Genomic DNA, 12,143 nt, shown 5'->3' with positions numbered 1-12,143 from the left:
TCAGAGCATGAAGATTATTTTATAGAATTTTATTGGCTTCAGCATCCCTTTAGTCCTGGGCACATATTCTGCTGCCAAGTTGAAAGCATTATTTTGATTTAATTCCACAATTAAAAGTTTCAGCTGAAGCTGTACGTGGTATGATAGTACACTTCTGTCAGTTCATTAGTGCCTCTTCCGATCTCAGAATGCGCTGAACTAGAGTGGTACAAAATGAACCTTTGCAAGACGCTGGAATGGGCAGATGCTGAGGCTTTGGTTTGTCATGTATCCACAGATCTAACCTGTTTAATGTGCTGAATTTTAATCAAGACAAAACGCCAGGCAGGTTTCCATTTCTGCGTGGTATCCCCTTACTTCTACAGGACATAAACAAAGAAAGAAAATTAACCTAGTGTTCTCCTGTGCGTCTATTCTTAAATAAAACCTCATTACGCACAAAAGTTTAATGCTAGTCAGACAGTTACTCAGTTATGATTTGATTTTTGTAGCGTGTCTAAGTTGAGACTTTTTGTAACCGTTTGTTGTCTTTAAGAATACAGATCTGACGATCGTAGAGAAGCCTTGTATTAAAAAAAAAAAAAAAATATAGGAAAGCATAGGAAACCAGTTAACACAGGAATACTGTAGACCCTAGAGGTTCCTTCCTTCCCTTATGTATCATGTTTGAAGAAGTTTGTTAACTTACATGCTGTATTAAGTGCAAAAAATATAATTCTGTGGTGTATGTAACTGTTCTCAACAACTTCCCAAGGGAAGCCAATGCAAAGTAAGTAGCTGTTGATCAATAGCTTTGCTCTGAACTGTAAGAGACAGATTGTTATTAGCTCCGGGTTCCTTTAAACTAATAAAGAAACATTAAGAACACTTGTTACATTGCACAGTTGTTTATTTTCCTACTTCAGCATATTTCACACATCCTGTAAAAGCTCTTCAAAACTGCATTTAACTGGTAATCTGAACGTACCTTACATATGTGTGCTGTGGCTCATAAGCTGCTGTTGTTTGGATAAAATCCATGGTGTTCGTGGAATGAAGAAGATCAAAGAATTGTTGTGATTGTTAGAGAAATGCTTTAGCCCTCTCTTCTCTTTCAACCTGTATTTTTAAAGAGTTCTCTTGAAAAGCTCTCACTCATAAAATAACTTTCTTCTGCTTTAGAGAAGAGAGCACACCTGTACAGCCCCTGGAAGGAGCTGGTGAAAAGAGTTTAATCTCTTTTTTTCTTTTATGAGTGTTAAAAGTTTTTCTTAATGTTTCTGATTTCTATGGACTTAGTAGTATTGGCACATTGCATAAGCAGACATGCTTAGAAAGCCAAACTAAGAATAATTCCTGCAACTGCATATCATTTATGATTTTGTGTTACAAACTAGAGGTATGATCTGAATATCTAGTGTTTTCTGCTTAAAAATAGAATTTAAATAGCCTAAAAGATCTGTAATTGAAGTATTTTTTTCAATTTGGTTAGCTGCTGCATTCTTGGGTTTATAGTTGAACAAAGAAGGAAATAGTGTGGTTTTTGATTGCTTACTATTAGTGTTACACTTCCTGACCATATTATAGTAATTCTCAAAGTTGTACGAATAGATTTCTATAATGTAAAATTCCAACGCTTCCTCCAAAATTACAATATTAACTGTATTTAATATTCAGCTGCAAAACAGTTTCTGATCTGTGAAAGATCAAATCATCCCAGTTTATGCACAGTAAAAGGCTTGACTTGGAGATGTATTCATGTCATGAGTCATCACTCCTGCTTTGTGGTGAGAGTAACGTTTATTTCAATAAAAATATTGGAGTTTTGCATTTTAATATTTCTTTAGACTGAAGAAGATAAAGGCCAAATCAGCTTCTCTGCATTTTCATTTTCTTAGAGAAAACAGCAGTGAAAACCCCTATTGTAATCAAACTTGTTACAGGTGCAGATTGTAATTGATCCTAGCTACCTAGAAAACTTTAATTTTCAGTTCAGTTTCAGTTAAAAATGAGAATCTCAAAAGAAAAACAGTACTGGGTATCATAGCAAGAGCTGGGGCGATCCTTGCCCTTCTGTAAAACCATCACATTTGGGAATGTTTTTCCCTCCTTTTGCCTTTTAAAATGTTTTCCAAAACCTCCGACAGTCTATGTATGAAGATTGGAGATGAATGCAATACATCAGCATACTGTGAAAGGTATCTTAAATTCTTTTTCCTTAGGTTGGAGGGAGAAATGTACACGTAGAAGGTAATGAGGCTGCGTGTTACCTCAGCCTTCCAAAAGTCAGCTCTGGCTGTGCTCACCAGAGAGCCTGAGATGGCTAAAGAGCATGAGTCAACCTCTTTCTGTGCCTATTTCCATGGTCCCCGCTTGAAAGCTTGTAGGTGAGAGAAGCAGTGTCAGGTACTTTACCCATCCTCTCAACAAAATGAAAATGAGGCGGAGGGAAAATAAAGGCTTTCATCCTAATTTTGTACACCTTCCACAATTATTTATGCAACATGGCATGCCTTCCTCTGGGAAATTGGGCACATAGAGCTATCCCAGTACCTGCCGTAACAGTGTTCGTACCGCTCAGGAAGGACTGCTGCGCTTGCCAGGGGTATTCAGAGCAGTGAGAACACCATAACAACACGTGGCCCGCTAGAAAAGACAGGTCACAAGCCATAAACTATACTGTGGGATTATTTTGTGGTGTTAAAAGTATAATTCTTTGTTAAGAAAAAGCAATACTCTGCACTTAGCATAAATGACGAGAGAGGAAAGATAACCAAAACAGAGAAGAGAGTGCTAACGTACTGAAGAAAGGTTGTCATCATTTATTTTGCAGAAAACACAGAGAACACCCGATATTTTTCAGAAGTGAAAAAGGAGACATCTATTCTGGGTGAAGCTCTGTAAGCCCCTTGAAGCCTGTTAGTTGTAGTTTGGATACTTGTTTGTGCTGTCATGAAGTACTGGCTGACCCTACCTTCTTTTCTGTCAAACTAGCGCGTGGTTTCTTTGTGCCTTCACAGGAACACATGTATCTGCAGCTGAACTTTTCCCTCTTGCCAGTGGTTGTTTTGGAACACAAAGAGGGTTCCAAATCTGCAGAAACTTGGGCTCACTTAGTTAAATACTCGCTGTCATGCCTTGTTCCTTCTGCTGCTGCATGGAGCAATGAACTACTGACAAAGTACTAGAGTTTGCAGGACAGCAATTTATTTGTAGTACTATGAGAGAAAAAGGTTTGGATACCATTCAAAGGCTGACCTTTAGTTTTGTTTCAGGAGTGGCACGAAAGGTTTCCCCTTTTTTTCTGTAGCAGAGAGAGACAAATGACTTGTATCATGATCTGGCAGCCTCTCTTAGATCTGCTGATTGAGCCTCTGCTAATGATAAGGTCTCGTTTCTAATCATGATGCAAAAGTTCATTACATTAAATCATTACTACACACGTTCCAAAATCCATTGGTCCTACTGTTAGTAAAGCTCTGTATGTTTGTCAGCACTGTTAAGTCATGAGATTATACAAGGGACAATTCTATTGATGGAAGATACATGTTGTGTGCTATTGAATTTGCATAGAAAAACATTGGAATTTAGCTAAGATGTTTTGGAAGCAATGCCAGAAAACAGAGTTATCTTGAAGCGCATTTTCTCAGTAATTTTCCTTTTTCCTCATCTGTTAGAAGTATTAATCTCTTTTCTTCAGATTGCTTTTCTCCAGTTATGCCCTATTTTTATGTTGTTCTATCCCGGTATCTTTTAACCAAATTCTTGCTAGTCCTGTAGTTTTTAGTGACACTTACAAATGTTTGTGGTTTTCCAGGAAAGATAAGCCCTTGTTCTGGAACACTCAAGGGCAGAGTTTTGAAGGTGCTTAAGGATCGAAGACAATTTTATGGGATTTCACCTGCTTGGGTAGATGCCTAGCTGCATCCTTCAGTGATTATGTACTTTTGAAAATGTGTTTCTTACCTAATCTGGATAGACTGGGAAAACATGCAATTACATAACTTGGAATGAAAGCAGGAGGTACCAGAACAAAAAGAAGAGGCAAGTACAATTGTGTCATTCTTTGATGTGGGCATGAATATGTCTTTGTCTTTCTGAATCATGCAAGTGTTTAGTTGGTTTATTTGTTTGGGTTTTCATGAGAATTATTGTAGTAGTGTTTCTGCTTTTTCTTAGGAACTTTGGAATAAGGTGAGAGTGCTCAAAATTTAGCTTTTGGAAATAATAGCTCAGCATACACTAGCACAGAGAGACAAAAAGCAGGCCAGATACAAAGGAATACTCAACAGTAGCATGAGCAGCAGAAGAGTCAAGGAAGGTAAAAAATGAAGTGTCATTAAGAACTTTAACTGTAGAGCATTGATTGGAACAGCTCCACCAGTGAGTGTCCAGGAAGGATATTAAAATCAGTTAACTGTGACCTGCTGCATGAGTGCAGAGATGGAAGGCTTTCTGCTGAGAGACAGTTTGGTCCTGGGCCCATTTGTCCATGTGGGAAAGAAAGCCATAACAAACTGAAATTGTTTATCTTCCTCCAGAAGGCATTTCACATAACAACATGATGCTATTAACTGCATTCAGGCTTTTAACAAGCACCCGATTTAAGCTTCCAGTACTGTTTTGCCTGAGCTGTATACAAAGCAGTCTCAGCTCTGTAAGGTCAATCTGAATCTGTGTCTTAAATTTAATCGGCCACATTAGACACTTCTGATACTGCATCTGGTTATACCTCAGTGTTGTTCCTAACAGTCTCTGTCTTACTTTCTGAGGTTTTTAGGTCTTCCCATCTCAGGCTTTACCCTATTCTTTAGATCTTTTTTTCTATTTCTCCCAATTCCTCTTAGTCCCTGTTGGGCAGAACAGCAGGTGCTGGGAGCAAGGTGAAGGGTGATCTGGAGACGTGGCACAAACATCATTTCGTTCGCAACCCCTAAAGAAAACAAATCCCATGAGACATTCTACTGGGTGGCAGTTATTAATCTCGTATGGGAGATTTTGAGAAAAGTAGAAAATACTTGATTTAAGGCAAAAAAAGTCTCTGCTTTGTGTCCCAAAGTATCAAGAGTGGAGAAGCTAACTGGCTTGCAAGGCGTGGAGAGAGGGCTCTGTGTGCCACCACCATTGCCCAATGTGGTTTCATTTGCTCCTGGAGCTCAGGCAGGAGCAGCTGCAGCTGGAGGAGAAACCCAGCCATTGAGACGCAAATCAGCACAACAAACATCCCGCTTTGCTGCAGTATTTCTAGCTCCCGTACTCAGACAAGTACCGAAGAGGCTTTATCCAGGTCAGGTCTGGCACATGGTTGATTCTGTCACATCTCAGCCATATCTTACAGTAGCCTAGCCAAAATATGCCTCAAAATATTTTGATATTTTCCCCACACGGCTCACAAGCTGGAGTCCAAAGCTAGTGAGTGTTTTCCTGATTATGCTCCATTTATTTACAGAAAAAGTCAAATATAAGAACACATTTCCTGTGCAGAAGGGAAGAAGGAAGTCAAGGCATGTCACAGCGCTGCCCCAGGCTGATCTGGAGTCTTTGCTCAGGCACAGATTTACCAGGGTTGTTTTCTTAAACTGTATTTAGACTGTCTCAACTCCATCAGTCCCTGAAACATGTAAATTATTTTATGCAGAAGGACAACAGCATTTTGTGAAGTCAAAATAACTTGTGATAACTGTATGTAGAGTTTCTCAAGAAGAAGGAGTGCATGCTCTCTGTGTTTGAATAGCAAACTAACACCATAGCATATGGGCCCCACTCCTACAGAGAAACCCAGACCAGCTGAACAGAACTGCTCACATGCCTCGAGTTAAGCCCCTGCCCATCAGAGGCACAGGTTTTAGCTAGTATAGGTGTATGCATGAAAGTAGTATCCTTTTCAATGTGGACGTTATTCCAAACAGTCCTTTAGCCTCCTTTAGTATGGTGGCACCAGCCTAAAAAATGGGAATGCTTGTACTATTGTTAACTATGAGAATTTAAATTATTGGTACAACATTTAATACATTCCTGTCCTGGTTTGGCTGGGACAGAATCCCAGCCCAGCCATGGCAGACAGGCTGTCAGCAGTTTGGAGTCAGCCAGGGCAGCTGACCTGAGTGAGCTACAGGGGTAGCCCCTCCCATCATGTCATGGTCATTATAAAGGGGAAGGTTTGCTAGGGAAGGGGAGGGAGCTGCTGTGGGGTTCCTCCTGCTCCTAGTCTGGCCTCTCCTGTCACATTTGGCTGAGTATAACTCTGTGTATCTCTGTTGGTATTGGTGGTGTTTCATTAAATCTGTTTCACTTCTACCCACGAGTCTCCTTTCCCCGATTCCCCTCCCTGGCTGGTGAGGGGTTGTTGGGTAATGGAGCAACTATTACAGTTTAGCCCCAGGTACAGGCTGAATGTAGATGCATTGCTAAATGTGCTGGTTTTAGCTGTGGTTGTGCAGTTTGTGGTAAGGCTCACCAAGTGTTCATCCACCAACGTTCTCTGGGAGTCACAGCTGTTGAGGTAAATCCCCATTACCTGAGAAGAGAAAGATGTGTCATAGCTGTTCTCAGCCATCATTAAGGAGACTTTTCTGAAGTTCATAATAAAAATTTACAAGTCCCATTTCTAGTAAGAAAAAAAGTAGCATATAAACTCTTGTTTATGAAATGTAATGATCAGCATGGAGCACAGCTGGTTTTTTCTGCTCTGTACTTCACCTGCTCACAAATGCCAGAGGTTTCTTCCTTGAGGCTCCCCAAGGCCAAACCTGGCCTGCCTAAAGCCATAGTTCCATCCATGTCATAACACAGCCATTATCCTGACAGAGCAGGCAGATCATCTGCACCTTCCACTTTGATTTGCCAAGAGAAACCCTTCTGCAGCCGAAGTGCTGAACTATGTAGAATTATTAAGTTACATATTGTAGGAATGGTCATAAAGTACTAAGTATCAGCTAAGCCTATGGTGTAACAGACTTGGGCCGAACTGGGATGGGCACAGTGGTGTTTTACCCTGCCGTTTTTGGAAGGGGTGAGTTGGGAGGATGAGAAGGGCTGTCGTAGTCTCTGGTGCATGCAGCAGCCCAAGCGCTTTGCCAGAAGCACTGTGCTCCTTCGGGACTTGGAGGCTTTCGTGGCAGAGAAGAGATGGTGACAGAGGTACCAGCATCAGCTTCAGGATCCTGCTGAGGTCTCGTGGTACTTGCTGAGCTCAGCTCCCAATTTTAGAGCAGATGGGATCACAGTTTAGAACTGTGAAGACATAGGAGTTAGCTGTTGACAAAAGAACAAGCTCTAAACGAAAAAAATGTCATCAAGTTAACTTTCTTAAGCATCCCTGAACACCCCTGCCCTTCTCCCGAGGGTTTGTGCTGCCCTCCCTGACTGTCAGCACCACCTATATTTGGCTTCTTTCCAGAACCACTTTTTCCACCCTCTGCTGGCTCTCGTTCTTGCCCCCAGACTGCCTTATAAACATTTGGTTTACAGTCCAAAAATACCAATCCTAACTTACCATTCCCTTGCCAGCTCATGGCTTCAACTGAAATAATTGGGTGGGTGGGAAGTTATTTTGAAAATCAAGGAAGTAGGTGATTTCCATGTTTAGGTTCAATCAAAATTATAGTACCAAGATACGTGAAACACTGAGGCAGCAAGGCCTGGCTAATGTCCTCTGCTGCTGTTGAAGGAGCTGCTGCTTTTGCTCTTTCAGATGGTTTTGATGTATAGGGAAATGTAGTGTCCCAGTAGATATTACTGTATTCATCCATAACACAGCTGATAGCTAAGAGATAAAGAGCTGCAAACTTACAAACAGTTATTTAAGAATGTAGTGGTTGGAGGGGTTTTGGCGGTTTTTAAATTTTCCTCTGCCCTGACACACTTTGCAGAAGCCCTTTGCCAGCATAGTTTCGAAAGTCTTCTAATTAGTCATTCCAAGAAAACAAGCATTTATGATTTGATCTTTTGTCTATAGGTTCATCTAAGGTGAGAAATCCTGGGAAGTTGCCATTACTCTTCCAAGTTAATTCAATGCAAATTCATCATGCCCTAAAATTGCCCTAAAAGTTAGTTTTAAAATATGCAATTAAGCATTAATGTGTCACCATCTGCATTAATTGCTTTCTGAAAGACAAAAGTAGTTCTTATTTATGTATAATATTCCTGTAATAACAGTTAGCAGAAATGTGGATGTAGAAAAACAACTCAAAGTAAAAATCAGTATTTTTATCCCTGTTTTTAATAAAGTCTCAGCTAAAAGGTATTTTTCTATTTCTCATATTCTCGGTTATTTTCCAAAGCTCTACCAGAACTTCTGTGTTCAACGTTTTAAGCCAGTCACAGGATTCCTGCTTGATTGCCTATTGAGTGTAGTGCATTAGCTCTACCTTCTTGACCTTAGACATTACAGTTAAGGGAACCCTCACAAGTCTGATTTTGACTAAGGATGCTCACCTTCCCTCCTCTTAACCAGTGTGTTTCAAAGATGGCATCCAGATTGCTCATCCAGACTAAATTTCTTCTTGCCCTTCCATGTGCTTTCTGCAGCAGGTCCACTTGCCTTATTTCCTCCGATACATCTTGTGTGTGTCGACAGCCCATCACGGTGCTCCCATTTAAATGCTGAATTATTTTAGCAACTAGGAAATGGTTTTCTCTTGCTCCATTTTATGGCACAATATGGCAGCCTCAAAGTGAGAAAAACTGGCTTTAGAGGAATATCCTTCATTATTTGAGCCCTTCTGACAATGGCAATAGCATAAAATACGCACTGGGCCTCATCTTCGTTCCCAGCCCAGATTTTTGTGGCAATGTCAGAGCTTGCCGATCTGCTTTTCTCAGCGCACTGCAATTGACAGCTACCTTGGCGACTCCGGGTTTGCTTTCCCTGACTGAACCAGGCAGGCTTCTGCCCAAGCCTTGCATGGTGCCAAGATGCCACAATCCCCACCTCGCTACCACCCTCTGGACTGGTTTCACACCAAGGCACGCTGCCTTGTGCCTCTCCTGCTATTCTTAACTCTTTGCAACACCTGGAGAAACTTCTAGAAGCTCTGCTTCTGGTTTTAGTCTTCTCCACCTGTATGCCAGCTCACTCCTCTTTGTCTCTAAAGGTCTGTCAGTCCTTCCAGAAACAAGAAGTTATTTTCCTGACAAAGCCAGATTCTTGGCAGATTCTTCCAGCATTCCTTTGAATTCTGGGGTCAGCAAACAACAGAGCAAACACCCGCCTGCCCTCTCATTTTTTCCTGACCCCGATTTACGAGAGGTCAGCGTGATAGATGTTTAAACTAACCACAGGCTCGGTTTATGCCAGGCCATTCCATCTGAGCTTTCATGTCATATTAATGGCAATTCCTTTAAATTCTATTGCAATTAAAATCGAAAGCAACAGTTGTATGCTTTCAGCACCTCTCACCCAAATATCGCATATTGCTTGAGGCCAGAGAAAGGCCCTCTCCTTCTTTCTGGATATCATCTCCCCTTCTGCTATTCATATTTTCAAATTGCTCTTGAGAAAATGGAAGTTCATCTACTCGAGTGGACAGCCAAGTGTAGTGACATCCAAGAGCGAAGTGCTACTTTAGAGACAAGTGCTGCAGGCTGGCCCTTTGCAGACATTTCTGAGCTGGTTTTCACAACAAAATACATGATGCAGGCAAGCACAGCCTTAGATTTTCTGTTTCAAAAATTGAGAAGTTACAGCCCTTGATTTTAGAGACATGCATCAGCTCTACTTGCAAGCTATTAAGGAGTGTGCCACAACAAATGTACAGCAGAAGCTGCAGCATCAATGCTTTGTAATATCCAGCAGCGGCACTGCACATGGCAGTGCCCTATTTAGCAGCAGCATCTTGAGGGGCTGCCCTTGTCACAGCACTGGCCAGTTGCGCGGGGGTTCAGCTACTCAACCCCTTGCCCAGCAGCTCAATTGCCAGTTCATACTCTGCTTGCTGCACCTTGCCCTCTTGCTAATCCCTCCCCCTTTTTCCCTCACTGCATTTTTTTTCACTGTCTTCCTTCATCTGTTGTTGTATTTTTAATTCTGCTTTGTCTTAATTTCGCTGGAACTAGCAGCCTTCTGCTGGACTCCCAGACTCTGAAGGATCTGCTGTACTTCCTCTCTGGTCTCACAGGACTCCTGCTGAAGCTTCTGGCAGAATTTCTTTCTTGTAGCTTTTTTTTCCCCCCGACTCTACTGAAATAGCTGTTCGGCTTTTCAATAAGAGATGTTTCATTACTACCAGGAGCAGGTGGTTCTCATTTCAGAAATCTCAGTCAAGAAACTGAAGCATGTGACATCTTGTGAATCACAGATTCTTGCTTTCTGTCCCAACATTTCCCTTACCTTTTTGAGTTGAAGGCTGATCCTTAAAATGGATAACTAAGTGAAATTGCATACCACGCCACTACAACCCAGCCAAATAATATCTAGACAAATGGCTTAGGTGGAGTCACTGCAAAATGCAGAGTTAAAAAAGATTACTAGATTCTGGCCTATTTTTATATTTGTCCTATTGCTTTCCAGATGACATAAAATTACATAGCCTGACAACTCCTGTTTAAAATCTCCCTACATCTAATCTATCAGCATAACTCTATATTTGTTTTCTTTTTCTAAAAGTTCAACCTGTGATCCTATTTGCCATTTTGCAGCCTTTTGTCTCTTCTGCCTGAGGATCAGAGTGCTGGCAGCCCTGGGAAGCCACTAGGTGCTTCAGCTTGCCCCATGTTGTAGGAAGTCAAACCGAAAACGTAATGTATTAAACCTTACAATCTGTCCAATGAGAAGAAACGCACACGGAAAAAAAGCAGGAGATCATAGAGAAAATTATTATTTAAACATACATTACATACATCTACGGCAAGAGAGGATGTCAAGTTTAAACATCTAAAATTCAAAATCTGAACATCTTACACATTTTAAACTTATCTCTGGGCTTGGCCATCTCTGGCTAGGGTCTACCTCCTATTTGGTGTTACCTGAATTGAGCTAGTTGAAAGGAGATTCTGCTGTCTCTGGACGACTTCATCCAGTTTCTATCACTAGCCCATCACATAACAACAATAACTTTGCACTTATGAAGAGATGCCAGAGAATCTTCTTCCAAACCTTGCTGCAGTCCAGATGGGCTGGAAGGCAAAGCAGTGTCCTGGGAGCAGCCGTGCCTAAGCCCATAACAACTGGGGGGTTGTCCTACTTAGTATCTGAATGTTCTTTACATTTTCAGTTGTGTGCAAAGCACAAGAGCCCCAAGCTTGTGCATGTGCTGCTTGAGCAGCCCTTGATAATGTCAGTGCCACAGAGTTACAGTCATTATCCCTGACAAAAGTAACATCCTCTTGCTGCCTCCTCCATGGATTCACTGTGGAAGAGGAAACAGCGTATTTGCAGGTGCAAGGAGCAATGCTTCCCAAGGATGCTGCATTCTCTCCCACCTTACCTTGTCCTTGACTCCAGTTGCCTATCCAGGTGCTCTCTTCTCCTTGCTGGGGGTCTGCTCCTTGAGCAGCACATCTACAGTCATTAGTTTTCTTCTTCAGTTCTGACCTAGATCTTTCTTGATTTGGCGTCTGCCACCCATGCTCCACTGGATCAGTGTGCTTAGCTCATGACTTTCCTAAAGTTCAGAACTGGAGGTAAGAAGAGTGTTTCATTCTAAATTTAAACTTTAAAAACACTTTAAGCTGTAACTTGTAAAACTCGAGTATTTTAAAAACAGAAGCTTGTGGGGGAAGGAAAAGGAATGGTGCATCTCTCTCAGCATCTTCCTTCCGATGCAGGCTAACAAGGAACAGACTGTTCTATTGATGCTGCATTTCAGCCCAAGCTTCCGGAAAGCCCAGTTATCTCTTCAGGGCCCCACAAAAGCCTCTATTGATTTTTTTTGAGCTAATACTGACGCTCCCTCCGCTGATCCGTATCCTACTTTCAAGCGATTTGCTCAGGTTACTCTTTATGCTTTCATTTGGCTTCCACAATTCTATTTCAGCTTCCGCATCTTTAATCTTTCTTACAAGGTGTTAAGGGATCCTCATTCTCTTTTCAGCATTTTCTGCAAATTCAAGAAACAGCTTCAATCACCTTTTCTTCCCTCTCTGTACTTGGCCTCTGAAGGATCTCACCATAAATACCATTTCAGCAGCTTTCTCCACGCTTATGATTCACCAGTCCTTCTACT

This window comes from Leptosomus discolor, chromosome 6 (assembly GCF_034619465.1).
Source record: "Leptosomus discolor isolate bLepDis1 chromosome 6, bLepDis1.hap2, whole genome shotgun sequence".
Classification (NCBI taxonomy): domain Eukaryota; kingdom Metazoa; phylum Chordata; class Aves; order Leptosomiformes; family Leptosomidae; genus Leptosomus; species Leptosomus discolor.
The sequence above is the reverse complement of the archived record's forward strand: the minus strand, read 5'-3'. Positions refer to the sequence as shown.